The sequence below is a fragment of the Oncorhynchus masou genome, chromosome 7 (assembly GCF_036934945.1).
Source record: "Oncorhynchus masou masou isolate Uvic2021 chromosome 7, UVic_Omas_1.1, whole genome shotgun sequence".
Lineage (NCBI taxonomy): Eukaryota > Metazoa > Chordata > Actinopteri > Salmoniformes > Salmonidae > Oncorhynchus > Oncorhynchus masou.
The window spans coordinates 22365292-22383690 of record NC_088218.1 but is presented as its reverse complement, the minus strand read 5'-3'; positions in this window follow the sequence as shown (position 1 = coordinate 22383690).

Here is an 18399-nt window from a genome sequence, read left to right as displayed (position 1 = left end):
TAATTGGAGAAACACACGCACACACACATACACACAGACACACACATACAGTTAATGAGAAGTAACTTGAGATCCCTACTGATAGATTAGATGCTGGCTCTGTTATTTCAAAAGAGATAGTTATAGGCTAAGTCTGAGTTCATACCTGCTTTGACATGGTAGTGGCTGGTGGTTATGTTTTTATTTATGACTGGCCGACTAGATCAGACTTCAGGACTAGAGCTTCTTAAAGGCGCCTTGTGGCTTGGACCAATTCTATAACTCAGTTTACAGATTGACTGGTGGTGGTTAGCAAACCTGATCCAGAAGCCCACAGGCAGGTTTTAATTGCTGTGGTGATGGGTCACACTCAAGACTGTATGGGAGTCAGGCTGTTTGCATGCAATAGTACTTGCGTGTTACAACAGAAAGGCATCTTACCTGCCATACACCCTAATCAGAATGCACAACCACTCATAACATCTCTGGAAAATATGGCACTGCTTTTTTCTCACTCTGAGACAGAGTACCCACATGAAAGAATACTACAGTTTACTATCGAATATTACAGAACTTAATATAGAATTCTATAGTAAACTGTAGTATACTATACTACACACTGTGTTATCCCTCAATCGTGTATAGTACTTACTATAGAATGTTGTAGCATACTGTAGAATACTATAGTAAAAACACTGTAGCAAATAGTACAATGTCTGCAAAACAACTACACTTTTTTAACTACAGAAAATACTACAGTATTGAATTTGCATTTTCCCTGCTCATTCCTCTCCTCATGTCGCAATTTGTGCATACCGTAAGTGAGAAATCTACATGCCAAGTGAAGACCATATATTGTCTTCACTACATGTTATAGAAAAGAGCAGAATCTCTGAACTCTGTTCAGACCCCAGCCCGCCCTTCCTTCTTTCCTACCTACAGGTTATGAAAAATGAGGTATTTTAAGATTTCTCGAGTAGGTTTCCTGAAGGAGAAAGCCTCCACTTCTATTTTTTTAATTGAACCTTTATTTAACTAGGGAAGTTAAAAAGGGAAACCCAGACGCGAACTACCCAGTGACGTGAGCCTACCAGACGAGCTAAATGCCTTTTATGCTCTCTTCGAGGAAAGCATTACTGAAGCATGCACGAGAGAACCAGCTGTTCTGGATTACTGTGTGATAACGCTCTCGGTAGATGATGTGAACAAAACCTTTAAACAGGTCAACATTCACAAAGCCGCTGGGCCAGACGAATTACCAGGACGTGTACTCAAAGCAGGCGCGGACCAACTGTCAAGTGTCTTCACTGACATTTTCAACCTCTCCCTGACCGAGTCTGTAATAACTACATGTTTCAAGCAGACCACCTGCCTAAAGGATTACCGCCTCGTGGCACTCACTATGAAGTGCTTTGAAAGGCTGGTCATGGCTCACATCAACATGTACCCTAGATACACTGCAATTCGCATACCACCCCAACAGATCCACAGATGACCCAATCTCAATCGAACTCCACACTGCCCTTTCTCACCTGGACAAAAGGAACACCTATGTGAGAATGCTGTTCATTGACTACAGCTCAGCATTAAACACCATAGTGCCCACGAAGCTCATCACATACATTAAGGGAACATTTCGACATTTTCTGTATGGTTAGTGAGAAAGTCCATATTGCAAATGTACCGTCCCTTACTAGACGTCCGAAAACATTTGTTAAATTCGGGGACGGCGTCGGGCCGAGCGGCAGGGCCAGACCTACTGGGAAGTCATCAAATGACCTTTGTCGGACATTCGGTTTTTGTTTTATAAAATAATCAAATTTTGGTCATTTTTCCGCTATCCCGGAAAATCCCACAAGAGGGCATAAGCAATCATACTGCAATTTGACAAAACATCACGAATCACGACGGGCCTTATCTCGAAAACTGAAAATATTTTGAAGCCGAAACTTGGTGAGCATAGGTTTGGCATAATGGGCAGTTGGCCCCGAACAAGATGGCGTCTAGGCCTCAACGGTTTTTGAGTTATGGACATTTTTCTGGGATTAAAGGTCCAAAATGAAAATAGAGAAATTATTTTTTCACTTCACGTCAAAGTCAAGGAGCCTCCGGTGTCAATAACAAAAAAATCAGCCATTTATCTATCGCCATTTAAGAGAAATCGTACAATGACAGATTTGTGATGTTCAAATATAGGTGTTTTTTTTTTCAACAGTTACAGATCCAGTTGCAGGGTGTTCATACGAATATTTTTAAAGTGTGCTGCGGAGCTCTGCGAGATTTCTGTGATTTTCTATGATTTTCTGAAATAACACACACTCACTAAACCCTCCGTAAATAACTCAGTTCTTAACGCAAAGACTTAAAACTCAGGATTCTGTAAAGGCATACCCCAATGAGGATATGAGTTTATTTATAGCTTCCTGTGCCAACAGGAAGTGCCTTAAATGGTGTCATAGTGGCTGTATCCAAGGGTTAAAAAGGACAGATCTTTTCAAAACTTCATATGTGTGATTAGGCAACCCTCCAGAACTGTAAAATCAGTCATTTCTCCCAACAGATGTCAAAGAAAAGCTCTCACACACACACAGCAAGGATAGAGTGACAAAGTGCGGTGTTTAAAGACACAGAGAGCAGGCAATGGCATAAACATAATCCCAAGGCCGTGCCGAGTTCAACGAGATATCCCGCTTGACCGTAGCTCGCTCGGTCTAAGCGCAGCGACCATTAGAAAAGTAGGCCCAAAATGAAGCCTGCACCACAACGTCATTTGATTTTGGGTGACAGCGGCGGAACTGTTAGGTTTATAAGGACAATTCAAACACAGGACTGTTCCTAAGGTCCTCCCGATCTGTGCAAGCCTAACCTTGACCGTGTGGCATTAACCCTTCACAGTTAAAAGAAGGTGTTTACATAAAAACAGTTTGCATTGACTTCTCTCCCCATAGGAATACATTGCCTGCTCCTCTAAATTCAACCTGAGGCCTATGTGGGTTATGAATGCCTTATGAACCTGTCTTTGATGACAGTCCATCAGGACACTATGAGGTCTACCTGTGTCGATTCTAGGCTTCCTGGACCAACCGGAAGTGCTTAAAATCACCCTAAAAGTGTATATCCATACCATGCCTGCAATTTGATGGACATAGTGCATTGAACCCTGTGTAAATCAGTCAATTCTTAACGTAAAGACTTAAAACTCAGGATTCTGTAAAATAATACCCCAATGAGGACATGTGTTGACTTATAGCTTCCTGTGCCAACCGGAAGTGCCATAATTGGTGTCTCATGGGCTGTTTGGAAGGGTTAAAAAAATCAGATCTGTCCAAAACTTCATATGTGTGATTAGGCAACCCCCATGAACTGTAAATCAGTCATTTTTCCCATAAAAATTCAAAGGAAAACTAAATCACACAGATACACAACTTGGATGGAGGGACGCATTGGGGTGCGTAGAGACTGACAGTGCCTCCAATAGTTAGCTTTGTTCGAGCTAAAAAAGAACCGTCAGACCTAGAGTTCCGAAACTTTAGAAACCTGTTCTAGACCTCAGGTCGATAGTGCGTGGTGAGTTAGGTGGCTCTAGAAGGTTCTCGGACCGAGAAACAGCCTCGTACATTTGCAATGACTTCAATTCATTTTGACCATTACGAAAATGGCGACATTTAGAAAAGTCTCAGAGACACAAGACTAGGTGTATTGAAACCGGCTCGGCCCATAGAGACGGACCCCAACGTTTCTGTCCGATAGCTCATTCAAGGACCCCGTAGCAAGTCATGGAAAAAAAGTGGATTTTCAGCACCAATTAGGGTTTTACTCGGGTACCGAAGGACCTATCGAGCCGAAACTTGGGATTCGGGGTCGCCTCACATAGGACTACACATAATGTCCGAACTGGACCCGCAGCTAGAACGTAACTATGTGTTTTACGTTTTTATTATGTTTTAAACTAATTGCGCTGTGAATTATGGGCCTGCTCTGACATATGTGATAGTTGGCTTCTAAATGAGTTGGAAAAAGTGGGTTTGGTGTCAATTGATATCAGTTTGGTGTCAGAATGACATCTAATTGACTGATGGACACTGACTTGCTAGTTGACTTTTGTTAATTTGCAATATGTTTAAGCGGAGAGGGACCATCACCAAAATGGCATTCTGAAATCAACACAAAAAATGGCATCACCATAGTGTCTAGACTGTGCCGAGTTCAACAAGACGCCCCGCTTGACCGTAGCTCGCTCGGTCTGAGCGCAGCGACCATGAGAAAAGTAGGCCCAAAATGAAGCCTGCACCACAATGTCATTTGATTTTGGGTGACAGCGACAGAACCGTTAGGTTTAGAAGGACAATTCAAACACAGGACTGTTCCTAAGGTCCTCCCGATCTGTGCAAGCCTAACCTTGACCGTGTGGCATTAACCCTTCACAGTTAAAAGAAGGTGTTTACATAAAAACAGTTTGCATTGACTTCTCTCCCCATAGGAATACATTGCCTGCTCCCCTAAATTCAACCTGGAGCCTATATGGGTTATGAATGCCTTATGAACCTGTCTTCGGTACCAGTCCATCAGGCCACTATAAGATCTACCTGTGTCGATTCTAAGCTTCCTGGACCAACCGGAAGTGGTTAAAATCGCCCTAAAAGTGTATACCCATAACCTGCCTGCAGTTTGATAGACATAGTGCATTCAACCCTGTGTAAATCAGTCAGTTTTTATGGTAAAGACTTAAAACTCAGGATTCTGTAATAGAATACCCCAATGAGGATGTGTGTTGAGTTATAGCTTCCTGTGCCAACCGGAAGTGCCATAATTGGTGTCTCATGGGCTGTTTCGAGGGGTTAAAAAATCAGATCTTTCCAAAACTTCATATACGTGATTAGGCAACCCCCATGAACTGTAAATCAGTCATTTTTCCCATAAAATTTCAAAGGAAAACTAAATCACACACACACACAGCTTGGAAGTAGGGACCCATTGGGGTGCATAGAGACATACACTCCCTGCATTAGTTAACCTTGTTGGAACTTTTAAACTTTTAAAGACCTAGAGTTCTGAAACTTTAGAATCGTGTTCTAGACCTCAGGTCGATAGTGCGTGGTGAGTTACGTCGCTCTAGAAGGTTCTCGGACCGAGAAACAGCCTCGTACATTTGCAATGACTTCAATTCATTTTGACCATTACGAAAATGGCGACATTTAGAAATGTCCCAGAGTCACAAGACTAGGTGCATTGTGACCGTCTCGGCCCATAGAGACAGAACCCAACGTTTCTGTCCGATAGCTCATTCAAGGACCTTGTAGCAAGTAATTGAAAAAAGTGGATTTTCAGCACCAATTAGGGTTTTACTCGGACACCAAATGACCTATCGAGCCGAAACTTGGGATTCGGGGTCGCCTCAGCTAGGCCTACACATAACACAAGAAATGGACCCGCAGCTAGAACGTAACTACGTGTTTTATGTTTTTTTTATGGTTTGAACCGAAGGCGTTGTGAATTTTGGGCCAGCTCTGAAGTATGTGATAGTTGGCTACTAAACGAGTTGGGAAAAGTGGGTTTGGTGTCAGTTTGTATCAGTTTGGTGTCAGAATGATATCAAATTGACTGATGGACGGTGACTTGCTGGTGACTCTTGTCCATTTGCAATATGTTTAAATGGTGAGGTACCATCACCAAAAGTGACATTCTGAAATCAACCCTAACGAGCGATTGAGAGGTACCAGAATTACTGCCCAGCCATCCCGAGTTCATCGGGCCAGTCAATTTGGCATTCCTGCACGATTTTTATAGCATGACAAATTCGTGATGGTGAATGCCCAGTTAACCATATTGCAAATGCACAGTGACTTTGCAAGAGTGAGAAAACATCAACAAATGGACATTCTGAAATCAACCCTAACGAGCGTTGGAGAGGTACCAGAATCACTGCCCAGCCATCCCGAGTTCATCGGGCCAGTCAATTTTGCATTCCTGCACGATTTTCAGTGACTTTGCAAAAGTGAGAAAACATTTGCAATATGTTTAAACAGTGAGGTCCCATCACCAAAAGTGACATTCTGAAATCAACCCTAACGAGCGATGGAGAGGTACCAGAATCACTGCCCAGCCATCCCGAGTTTATCGGGCCAGTCAATTTGGCATTCTTGCACAATTTTTATGACATGACAAATTCGTGATGGTGAATGCCCAGTTGGAGAAAACACATGCCTACATATTGCAAATGCACAGTGACTTTGCACGATTTTTATAGCAAAGTGAGAAAAACAGTGAGGTACCACAAAAAGGACATTCTGAAATCAACCCTAACGAGCGTTGGAGAGGTACCAGAATCACTGCCCAGCCATCCCGAGTTCATCGGGCCAGTCAATTTGCATTCCTGCACGATTTTTCAGCATGACAAATTTGCAAAAGTGAATGAAAACATTTGCAATATGTTTAAACAGTGAGGTCCCATCACCAAAAGTGACATTCTGAAATCAACCCTAACGAGCGATGGAGAGGTACCAGAATCACTGCCCAGCCATCCCGAGTTCATCGGGCCAGTCAATTTGGCATTCTTGCACAATTTTTATTCTTGCACAATTTTTATGACTGACAAATTTCGTGACAAATGGTGAATGCCCAGTTAACCATATTGCAAATGCACAGTGACTTTGCGAAAGTGAGAAAACATTTGCAATATGTTTCAACAGTGAGGTACCATCACCAAAAGTGACATTCTGAAATCAATCCTAACGAGCGATGGAGAGGTACCAGAATCACTGCCCAGCCATCCCGAGTTCATCGGGCCAGTCAATTTGGCATTCCTGCACGATTTTTATAGCATGACAAATTCGTGATGGTGAATGCCCAGTTAACCATATTGCAAATGCACAGTGACTTTGCAAAAGTGAGAAAACATAAACAAATGGACATGATGAAATCAACACCACGAGTGATGGAAAGGAACAACCATCACTGCCCAGCCATCCCGAGTTCATCAGGCCAGTCAATTTTGCATTTCTGCAGGATTTTTGAGCATGTCAAATTTCTTATGACATTTGGCCCCCACAAAACATATGCCACTTTTTAAGGGTGTGTGAAGTTTTTTATAAAATTTAGCTATTTTTGACTTTTGACTTCCTATGAAATCATATTCCAAATGGAGAAAACACATGCCTAATGCACAAGTAAAAAAAAAATAATTATGATAATAAAATATGACTAAAGTATGTTGATACAGTTCTTATACGTGTGTAATTGACACAAAATTCTAAAGAATTTCGAAAAACGGTCCAGAAAGCACTTTTTTAGGGGTGTGTGAAGTTTATGAAATTTTGCAATTATTGACTTTTGACTTCTGACTTCCTATGAAATCATATTGCAAATGGAGAAAACAAGTCACTTGGGGGTAGTCAGTTCACCCCCGCCTACATACAGTATACAGATTACATCAACTAGCCGGTACCCCCGCACACTTACTCGGTACCGGTGCCCCCTGTATATAGCCTCGTTATTGTGTTACTTTTTAATGACTTTTTGTTTTAGTCTATTTGGTAAATATTTTCTTCTTCTTGAACTGCACTGTTGGTTAATTAAGGGCTTATATGTAAGCGTTTCAAGGTAAAGTCTACACTTGTTGTATTCGGCGCCTGTGACAAATAAAGTTAAGAACAAATTCTCGTTTACAATGGCGGCCTACCCTGGCCAAATCCGGACGACGCTGGGCCAATTATGCGCCTATGTCAAAGATAATAAAACAAAAACACTATAATACTACAGTAATCTCTGCAAAAACACTTGAGTAAATAATATAGTATAGTCCACAAAACACTACAGTAATTACTTTAGCATATACTACAATTTTCTTTAACTAGAGTATTTATACTATAGTGAAATGTAAATCCTACAGTATACTACAGTAAATATTACACTTTAGTACTTTAGTATGCAAAAACACTATAGGGAATAGTATTTATACATTTGTTTTATGTGAGTAGGTGTCTGTAGGTCTACCTTCTATGCTAGGAACCATATCATACAGTGGTATAAATACTTTTGTATATATATATATATTTTGTACCTTTATTTATCTAGGCAAGTCAGTTAAGAACAAATTCTTATTTACAATGACGGCCTACCAAAAGGCAAAAGGCCTCCTGCTGGGACGAGGGCCTGGGATTAAAAATTAAAAATAAATACAATATAAATATAGGACAAAACACACATCACAACAAGAGAGACAACACTACATAAAGAGACAACATCATAGCAAGGCAGCAACATATGACAACACAGCATTGTAGCAACACAACATAACAACAACATGGTAGCAACACAACATGGTAGCAGCACAAAACTTGGTACAAATATTATTGGGCACAGACAACAGCACAAAAGGCAAGAAGGTAGAGACAACAATACATCACACAAAGCAGCCACAACTGTCAGTGAAAGTGTCCATGATTGAATGTTTGAATGAAGAGATTGAGCTAAAACTGTCCAGTTTGAGTGTTTGTTGCAGCTCGTTCCAGTCGCTAGCTGCAGCGAACTGAAAAGAGGAGCGACCCAGGGATGTGTGTACTTTGGGAAACTTTAACAGAATGTGACTGGCAGAACTGGTGTTGTATGTGGAGAATGAGGGCTGCAGTATATATCTCAGATAGTGGGGAGTGAGGTCTAAGAGGGTTTTATATAGTGACAGTGGCAATGATTTTTGCTGTCATGTTCAAAATGTCCTTGTCCTCAAATTACATTTTCTTTCTAAAATGAAGCTATACTCTGCTTAAAAAACATGGACCGTGATTCTCTTCAGTGTCCCTTCATATGTGAAGACATAACGGTCATTTCCAGAAGCCATTCAGAGATAGGTGTTTCATGCCTTATTAACTTCGAGCCAGATGTGCCCTTGCCAGGCATATAGACTCTCTAGTTCTCCTTCCTGTCTTCCTAATTCTACATCAACAGCCCAGGGAGGGAGAGATGCTGCTACCATTACTCTAGTTTCCCAACCAGCAGCCTGCTGTCTGAGTGGCCCATCCCCAATAATAGCCTATATGTAGCTTGGTCAACCCTGATGAAAAAAACAGCATAAACCAGCCTTCATTTTTGTTTTCAATGGTGACCAGTCTTTGCTGTATTTTTGCTGGTGACCAACATAAATTGGTTACCCACAAAACCAGCATCAAGTCACCTTATGCTGACTTCCAAAGTGATATCTAATTTCCATTGGAATCCAGCCTGAGTGGCAATGACCAACAATTGGAATGTTATCTTCACCCACAATCTGCATTCAGAATGACTGCCAGTGTAAAATAGATGAATGAGACTAGCTAAGCCATCTAAACTGGAAGAACCAATAAGTGCAATAAGTCCAACTAAACGATTGGATTAGTTTAGTCAAATGTATTTCATCTTTGTGTAGCATAAGATAAATTAATTAATTCATGAATCAATCAATGTACATGCAAAAACACAGATGTTGAAACAAACAATTCTAAATAATCAAACTGCGATAGACCATGCTGGGAAATATGATAATGAAGGGTGTGGTTTTGCAGACCAGCTTGACCAATTCTCAGGGGACCGGAGTGGTGTCATACCTTTTCCCCATCCCTAGCAAACACAGCTGATTAAACTCATTTCATTCTAAACTGAAGACCATGATTAGTTCATTATTGGAACAAGGTGAATTAGTTGTGGCAAAAGTGTGACACCAATCAGGCCCCTGAGGACTGGAGTTTCACATCCCTGAGCTCGAGCATGCTGGACCAGCATACACAAAACAAACAAAAATTGGTTCTTTGTCAGGGAAAGTAAAGGAAACAACTACAAGTTACTGTTTTTTTATAGCTGAAATAAGGTCTTATTGCTGTAAAATGACAGTATGCTGCAGAATGCTGATTACTAGTCTATACCTCACTTGGGATTTGAACCCAAAACTGCTTGCATACGAATGAATAGAATTTCCTGCTACACCATCAAATCTGTGGCATGACAGAGGTTGATCACAGATTTAATGGCAAAAATAAATGTATGCTCTTTGCTAAAAGTTGGCCTGAATCAATTAAATCATTTTCTGATTATCTGACAACACCAACATAAAAAATAGCAGTGCTCAGGGACATTTGACGCAAAGTGTGCATAGATGCTTTGGGGATTTGAACTTGCAAGCTTTTGGGTGGAAGGACATAAATGTGTTAGCACTGTCACCAGGTACTTTCAAAATTAGGGTACAGTTAGGGTACAGTGTTGTTCCCTGTGGTTCAAAAAGGTCAAAGGTACACATACGGTAGGAACACATAGGAACTCATGGAACTGGTCCGTTCCTTTTAGGGTACATGTGTGGATAATCTAGTATAATGGTAAAAATAATTCTACCCAATACTTTTAATAAAATGTACAATCATCTGCTTTGAAATTTAGGTGGGGACAATGAACCAGTGGGGCTCATTATCATATTTGGGGGTGTAATCTAATATATGTGTATTTGTGCCAACTGTCAGTGTTGTACCAGTTTAAGTGGTTGATGGTTGTTGTCAGAAGTTAAGCACCTCTTTTAACACTGTCAGTTCTGCAATTGTTGTAAAAGCATATGATATTTAAGAGCGTCATTTGCATGAATGCCTATTGGTTCTAAACTTTTATGTTTTTATCATACCCACAGATCCAGTGGCATAACATTCAGGTTGCTAGCAACTGAGAGGTTGTGAATTCAATTCCCAAGTGATGAGAATTTTTATGTGATTGTTCAAAAGACCAATTAGTTGAAAAAATATCAGAATTGGGCTGCCTGCATAATCACAGTGGCTCCCTCTCTCTCCAGAAGAAACAGAGCTAGACCAGTGGCTCCCTCTCTCTCCAGAAGAAACAGAGCTAGACCAGTGGCTCCCTCTCTCTCCAGAAGAAACAGAGCTAGACCAGTGGCATCCCTCTCTCTCCAGAAGAAACAGAGCTAGACCAGTGGCATCCCTCTCTCTCCAGGAGAAACAGAGCTAGACCAGTGGCTCCCTCTCTCTCCAGAAGAAACAGAGCTAGACCAGTGGCTCCCTCTCTCTCCAGAAGAAACAGAGCTAGACCAGTTGCATCCATCTCTCTCCAGGAGAAACAGAGCTAGACCAGTGGCTCCCTCTCTCTCCAGAAGAAACAGAGCTAGACCAGTGGCTCCCTCTCTCCAGAAGAAACAGAGCTAGACCAGTGGCATCCCTCTCTCTCCAGAAGAAACAGAGCTAGACCAGTGGCTCCCTCTCTCTCCAGAAGAAACAGAGCTAGACCAGTTGCATCCATCTCTCTCCAGGAGAAACAGAGCTAGACCAGTGGCTCCCTCTCTCTCCAGAAGAAACAGAGCTAGACCAGTGGCTCCCTCTCTCCAGAAGAAACAGAGCTAGACCAGTGGCATCCCTCTCTCTCCAGAAGAAACAGAGCTAGACCAGTGGCTCCCTCTCTCTCCAGAAGAAACAGAGCTAGACCAGTGGCTCCCTCTCTCTCCAGAAGAAACAGAGCTAGACCAGTGGCTCCCTCTCTCTCCAGAAGAAACAGAGCTAGACCAGTGGCATCCCTCTCTCCAGAAGAAACAGAGCTAGACCAGTGGCTCCTCTCTCTCCAGAAGAAACAGAGCTAGACCAGTGGCATCCCTCTCTCTCCAGAAGAAACAGAGCTAGACCAGCGGCATCCATCTCTCTCCAGAAGAAACAGAGCTAGACCAGTGGCATCCCTCTCTCTCCAGAAGAAACAGAGCTAGACCAGTGGCATCCCTCTCTCTCCAGGAGAAACAGAGCTAGACCAGTGGCTCCCTCTCTCTCCAGAAGAAACAGAGCTAGACCAGTGGCTCCCTCTCTCTCCAGAAGAAACAGAGCTAGACCAGTGGCTCCCTCTCTCTCCAGAAGAAACAGAGCTAGACCAGTGGCATCCCTCTCTCTCCAGAAGAAAGAGCTAGACCAGTGGCTCCCTCTCTCTCCAGAAGAAACAGAGCTAGACCAGTGGCTCCCTCTCTCCAGAAGAAACAGAGCTAGACCAGTGGCATCCCTCTCTCTCCAGAAGAAACAGAGCTAGACCAGTGGCTCCCTCTCTCTCCAGAAGAAACAGAGCTAGACCAGTGGCTCCCTCTCTCTCCAGAAGAAACAGAGCTAGACCAGTGGCATCCCTCTCTCTCCAGAAGAAACAGAGCTAGACCAGTGGCTCCCTCTCTCTCCAGAAGAAACAGAGCTAGACCAGTGGCATCCCTCTCTCTCCAGAAGAAACAGAGCTAGACCAGTGGCATCCCTCTCTCTCCAGAAGAAACAGAGCTAGACCAGTGGCATCCCTCTCTCTCCAGGAGAAACAGAGCTAGACCAGTGGCTCCCTCTCTCTCCAGAAGAAACAGAGCTAGACCAGTGGCTCCCTCTCTCTCCAGAAGAAACAGAGCTAGACCAGTGGCTCCCTCTCTCTCCAGAAGAAACAGAGCTAGACCAGTGGCTCCCTCTCTCCAGAAGAAACAGAGCTAGACCAGTGGCATCCCTCTCTCTCCAGAAGAAACAGAGCTAGACCAGTGGCATCCCCTCTCTCCAGAAGAAACAGAGCTAGACCAGTGGCTCCCTCTCTCTCCAGAAGAAACAGAGCTAGACCAGTGGCATCCCTCTCTCCAGAAGAAACAGAGCTAGACCAGTGGCATCCCTCTCTCTCCAGGAGAAACAGAGCTAGACCAGTGGCTCCCTCTCTCTCCAGAAGAAACAGAGCTAGACCAGTGGCTCCCTCTCTCTCCAGAAGAAACAGAGCTAGACCAGTGGCATCCCTCTCTCTCCAGAAGAAACAGAGCTAGACCAGTGGCATCCCTCTCTCCAGAAGAAACAGAGCTAGACCAGTGGCATCCCTCTCTCTCCAGAAGAAACAGAGCTAGACCAGTGGCATCCCTCTCTCTCCAGAAGAAACAGAGCTAGACCAGTGGCTCCCTCTCTCTCCAGAAGAAACAGAGCTAGACCAGTGGCTCCCTCTCTCTCCAGAAGAAACAGAGCTAGACCAGTGGCTCCCTCTCTCCAGAAGAAACAGAGCTAGACCAGTGGCATCCCTCTCTCTCCAGGAGAAACAGAGCTAGACCAGTGGCTCCCTCTCTCTCCAGAAGAAACAGAGCTAGACCAGTGGCTCCCTCTCTCCAGAAGAAACAGAGCTAGACCAGTGGCATCCCTCTCTCCAGAAGAAACAGAGCTAGACCAGTGGCATCCTCTCTCTCCAGAAGAAACAGAGCTAGACCAGTGGCTCCCTCTCTCTCCAGAAGAAACAGAGCTAGACCAGTGGCATCCCTCTCTCTCCAGAAGAAACAGAGTTAGACCAGTGGCTCCCTCTCTCTCCAGAAGAAACAGAGTTAGACCAGTGGCTCCCTCTCTCTCCAGAAGAAACAGAGCTAGACCAGTGGCATCCCTCTCTCTCCAGAAGAAACAGAGCTAGACCAGTGGCATCCCAGGGGATGTACCTGCCATTCCACTCCACTCAAGAGAACCCTCCACCAACGGAGAGCTGTCAGACAGGAAGTGCTATTTCACTTTGGTTGCGTACTATAAGTCACCCTATTCCCTACACAGTGCACTACCTTTGATTAGGGGCTATAGGGCTCTGGTCAAAAGTAGTGCACTATATAAGGAGTGGGTTTCCATTTGGAACTTACCTGTCTGCCTCTGTCAATGGTAGCTCTTCAAATGCAGTGTTATAACACACTTTTCCAAACCTCCTGCTTTCATTAATGCTGTCCTCTGTCTCCACTGACACAGTCCGAAAGCTGGGTGAGCAAAGTTAGTTTAATAGAGAAGTGCTTTATGTCAGGACGCACACTCTGGAATGGCTTGGGTGCCTAGGGAAAGACTTAATCCATTAGAAGTACATAAGAAGAATCATGAAGTAAGTTTTCCATCCACAAAGTGATGTGTGTGTGACTGTTGTGTGAAGAAGTGTACTAGCAGTGGTGTAAAGTACTTAAGTAAAAAATACTTTAAAGTACTATTAAAGTTGTTTTTTGGGGGTATCTGCACTTAACTTTATTTTTGACGACTTTACTTCACTCCATCCCTAAAGACAATGATGCCGTTTTTACTCCATACATTTTCCCTGACACCCAAAAATAATTGTTACATTTTGAATGCTTAGCAGAACAGGAAATGGTCCAATTCACACACTTATCAAGAAAAGAACATCACTTGTCATTCCTACTGCCTCTGATCTGGCAGACTCACTAAACAACACATGTTCATTTGTAAATGATGTCTGAGTGTTGGTGTGCCTCTAGCTATCCGTAAATAAAAAAAACAAGAAAATAGTGTCATCTGGTTTTCTTAATATAAGGAATTTGAAATAATTTTTTAATAATTTTTTAAGCAATTACATTTACTTTTGATACTTAAGTATATTTAAAACCAAATACTTTTAGACTTTTACTCAAGTAGCATTTTACTAGGTGACTAACTTTTTCACTTGATTTTCTATGAAGGTATCTATACTTTTACTCAAGTATGACAATGGGCAATTTCTTTACCACTGTTTTTGGCTTGTCACCAAAAACACTCAAACTTTTACAGATGCACAATCAAGAGTATCCTGTCGGGCTGTATCAACGCCTGGTACGGCAACAGCTCTGCCCACAACCGTAAGCCTCTCCAGAAGGTAGTGAGGTCTGCACAACGCATCACCGGGGGAAAACTACCTGCCCTCCAAGACACCTACACCATCCGATGTCACAGGAAGGCCAAAAAGATCATCAAGGACGACAACAACCCGAGCCACTGCCTGTTCACCTCGCGATCATCCAGAAGGCGAGGTCAGTACAGGTGCATCAAAGCTGGGACCGAGAGACTGAAAAACAGCTTCTATCTCAAGGCCATCAGACTGTTAAACAGCCGTCACTAACATTGAGTGGCTGCGGCCAACATACAGACTCAATCTCTAGCCACTTTAATAATTCATAATTGGATGTAATAAATGTAATAAATGTATCACTAGTCACTTAAACAATGCAACTTTATATAATGTACTCTATACCATCTACTACATCTTTCCAATGCAGTTCAGCCATCGCTCATCCATATATGTATATATCCTTAATCATTCCTTTACACTTGTGTGTATAAGGTTGTTGTTGTGAAATTTTTAGATTTTAGATTACTTAGATATTACTGCACGGTCGGAACTAGAAGCACAAGCATTTCGCAACACTTGCATTAACATCTGCTAACCAAGTGTATGTGACCAATAACATTTGATTTGTGTACTAGTTTCATATCCACATTGTATGTGCTGTCTTCTACCATTGCGGCTCCAAGTGGCAAGGAGAGGTAGTGCCACGAGTTACAGAGCGCAAGAGACAGCGATAATAAACTTTTGTTTGTCTCCTATGTTTCCCATGCCAATAAAGACATTGAATTGAGAGAGATAGAGAGAGATTGAAGGTTGGGAAGGAATACGTTTTGAGAGGGATCATGATGGCACAGGGCAATTTAAAGCTGGAATCAGTAATGGTAAAACGGTTACGTCAGTTCGCGATATTACAACATAAACATTACTTCAAACAGCGAACACCCCCCCCCCCACCCCCACCCCCTCGGAAATCATTGCACATAATTACATGCGCATTAGAACAGTACAGTAGCCTATGTATTGCGATTTTTTTTTTATTACCATGATGCTATTCGGCTCCGTCTTATAAACGAAACAAAAACAATAATACATGTGCAGAGGCGAACAGTGTTTATATTCCCTTCACACCCTAGTTCAAGACTCCAGCCAATAGGACAGGCTTTGGATAGATGGGATGCCGCTAATGTCAGAAGTGACAAGTTAAGAGAACTTGCTGATCTAGTAAAAATGGGGGGGGGGAATCTCCCTGACGAACTCAAACATGCAACTTTTGACATCTCTTTTCCATTAGCTGCATCATTTCTAGACATGACCCAGATGACAGTCATTGTGGAGTGTTGCTAGTGTGGCATATTCAATTGAAGATATTGTATTTCTGTGTCTCTCCTGCTGTAATCTGGACATTACCCAGTCCTATGCTCTGAGTCCAGACACACTTTGGTGAATCACTGGATTGCTTGTCCAACATGCTTGTTTTCAGGTGATTTTGAAGTCGGTACAATTCTTCAACCAATGCGATTTTAGCTAGCGAGATAAGCTAGCAAACGTTGCCAATAATACAAGTTAGCTAGCTTGCTTAACATTGACAATATGGTCAAACTAGCTACATTATCCACATTGATAAATCATTTTGTGATTGTCAAAAACTGATTTGTTGTCATCTTTAGGTTGAAAAGATAAAAGGTACAGAGATTTGTTTTGTCTTAAAGGGGCAGTGTTACATTTTGAGACCGGCTTGAATAAGCTACGTAGACAACAAGTAGCCAAAGGGTAGCATCATTTGTCTGACTCTGTAATAATGGTATGGGAATAATGATGCATTTTATTTGGAAAGTGGTTTCTTGCATCAAACAACAACATTTTAAGTCACCTTGTCTGAAGGACAAGTGGAGAAACAGGTTAATGTCAAGACCTGCATGTTTTTTTCAATAGTCTAATGGAATTATAGGCCTACATTGAACACCACACATTGTCTGCTACTGTAGGCTGAATGATCGACCAGTTATTTCCGTGTTAAAATGTTATGGGATGTATTTTCTCTGTTGTTTTTGATGGTAGACCACTCTGGTAGGCCTACATTACAATCAAATAGCAACAGTAGCCTACTTGACCACTGTGAAAACTATAACTTAAAGTGGATACAGCCTCAGTGTTCACAGTAAACTCAGAATTTTCACAACATTCAAGTTTACACTAGGCAGACCAGAAATCCCCCCCTCCCAACAATGGCTACACTTCATGTATGCAACTCAGAAATCAAGCGTTGTTTTTCAATGATCAATGAGACAAGACAAATATACTCTAAAATGGCAGCGTAGCCTATACATTGTTGAATTACTTAATGGAGCAAAAATGTATTTTATTTAACAATGGAGCATTTTCTCAATTCAAACGTTTTACCTGCAACTAGCGATGGGAGTTTAGAAGACACTGGTTGCTTCCAAGTTGAGAATGAAGAAAGTATCGCCATGTAAATGTTGGTCAAAAAAATCTGCTGCTTGTGGCTAAATAGCACCATGTTGTCAATGGCTAATGATGAGAGCCGTTTTATTCCATCAGCTAATGCACTTTACTAGTGCCGTCTCCGACAGACAGTTGCCGAACCCGCAGCTGGCAGCAGTTTGTGGTCCGTCTGCGCCACAGCCCTTCAACTGCAGGCCACTGTTAATCAAGCCATCTTCCTCCTGATATTTGACTGGAATTGCCCTGGTCTGATCGGGGTTTGGGGTCTAACAATTCTAACTACATTCCACACTGGTTTCATATAGTGAAATCAATGAACACGTCTCAAATGTAGTGAATATCAATCGTGATTATCATCACAAATGTAGTCAATATTAATCATGTTAATTGTAAATAGAATAAACCATTGAAATGATATACAACCTCTGAAGACAAAGTCGCTCGCTGTACTACCCTTGCATTTTTTTAAATGGACCATTGGTGGTGTTTTATACCAGTATTGAGCTCTACCGTTTCCATTATAAATCAGTCAAGTCAGATTGCGACTGCTGGTAAAATGAATGCCCATTAATATACACTTCAACAACTGTTTGGGTCAATCAACAACAGTACAGGTAAGATGCCAATTCCTGAACATATCCTATCCGAGACCCTATGAGGCGTTGATGGACTATCTGACATATCTCATCAGCGTGTGTGTAAATACTGGCGTGGCAAAAACCAACTCATCAGTTTTTCAGTTCTAATTTACTCTCCTTCCCTTCAGATTTCAGGTCATTGTCTCTGAAGAGGAGCTTTCCCCTGAGCAGCAGCATTATAAGCAGGAGTGGAGCCCCAGTCTGGGGAAATATAATGGGAACCCCATACAGATTAAAGAGGAACAGGGGGAATTCAGTATCATCCAGGAGGAGGAAGACTCTGTATTCACTCCTGCCTGGGTGAAAAGTGACTATGATCAGTACTCAACTCAGTCCTCACAAACCCAAAGTGAAGAGTACAAAGACAGAATGGCCTCAACTGAACAGATCAAAACAGAACCTAAGGAAGAGGACTCCTCATAGCCAACCAATGACTCTCGGCCCCTGCGCAAATCAAAGAGGACGCTTTTGCAGACAGAAAAAGGACAAGGCTTCATTATCTGCTCTAACTGTAGAAAATCCATGGATCTGAAATCACTAGTGCAAAGGAGTCACATATAAGAGAAACCATATCACTCTCAGTATTGTAGCAGGCGTTTAAATCAATAAATCATATTTTGCCCATGAGGAGAAATAATTTTGCTGGAGTGATTGTGGTGAATGTTTCACTTAGATTGGAATACTGAATTCTCATAGGATCATGATACACTCATGAGAGAATCGACATCGCTGTGGTGAATGTGGCAAA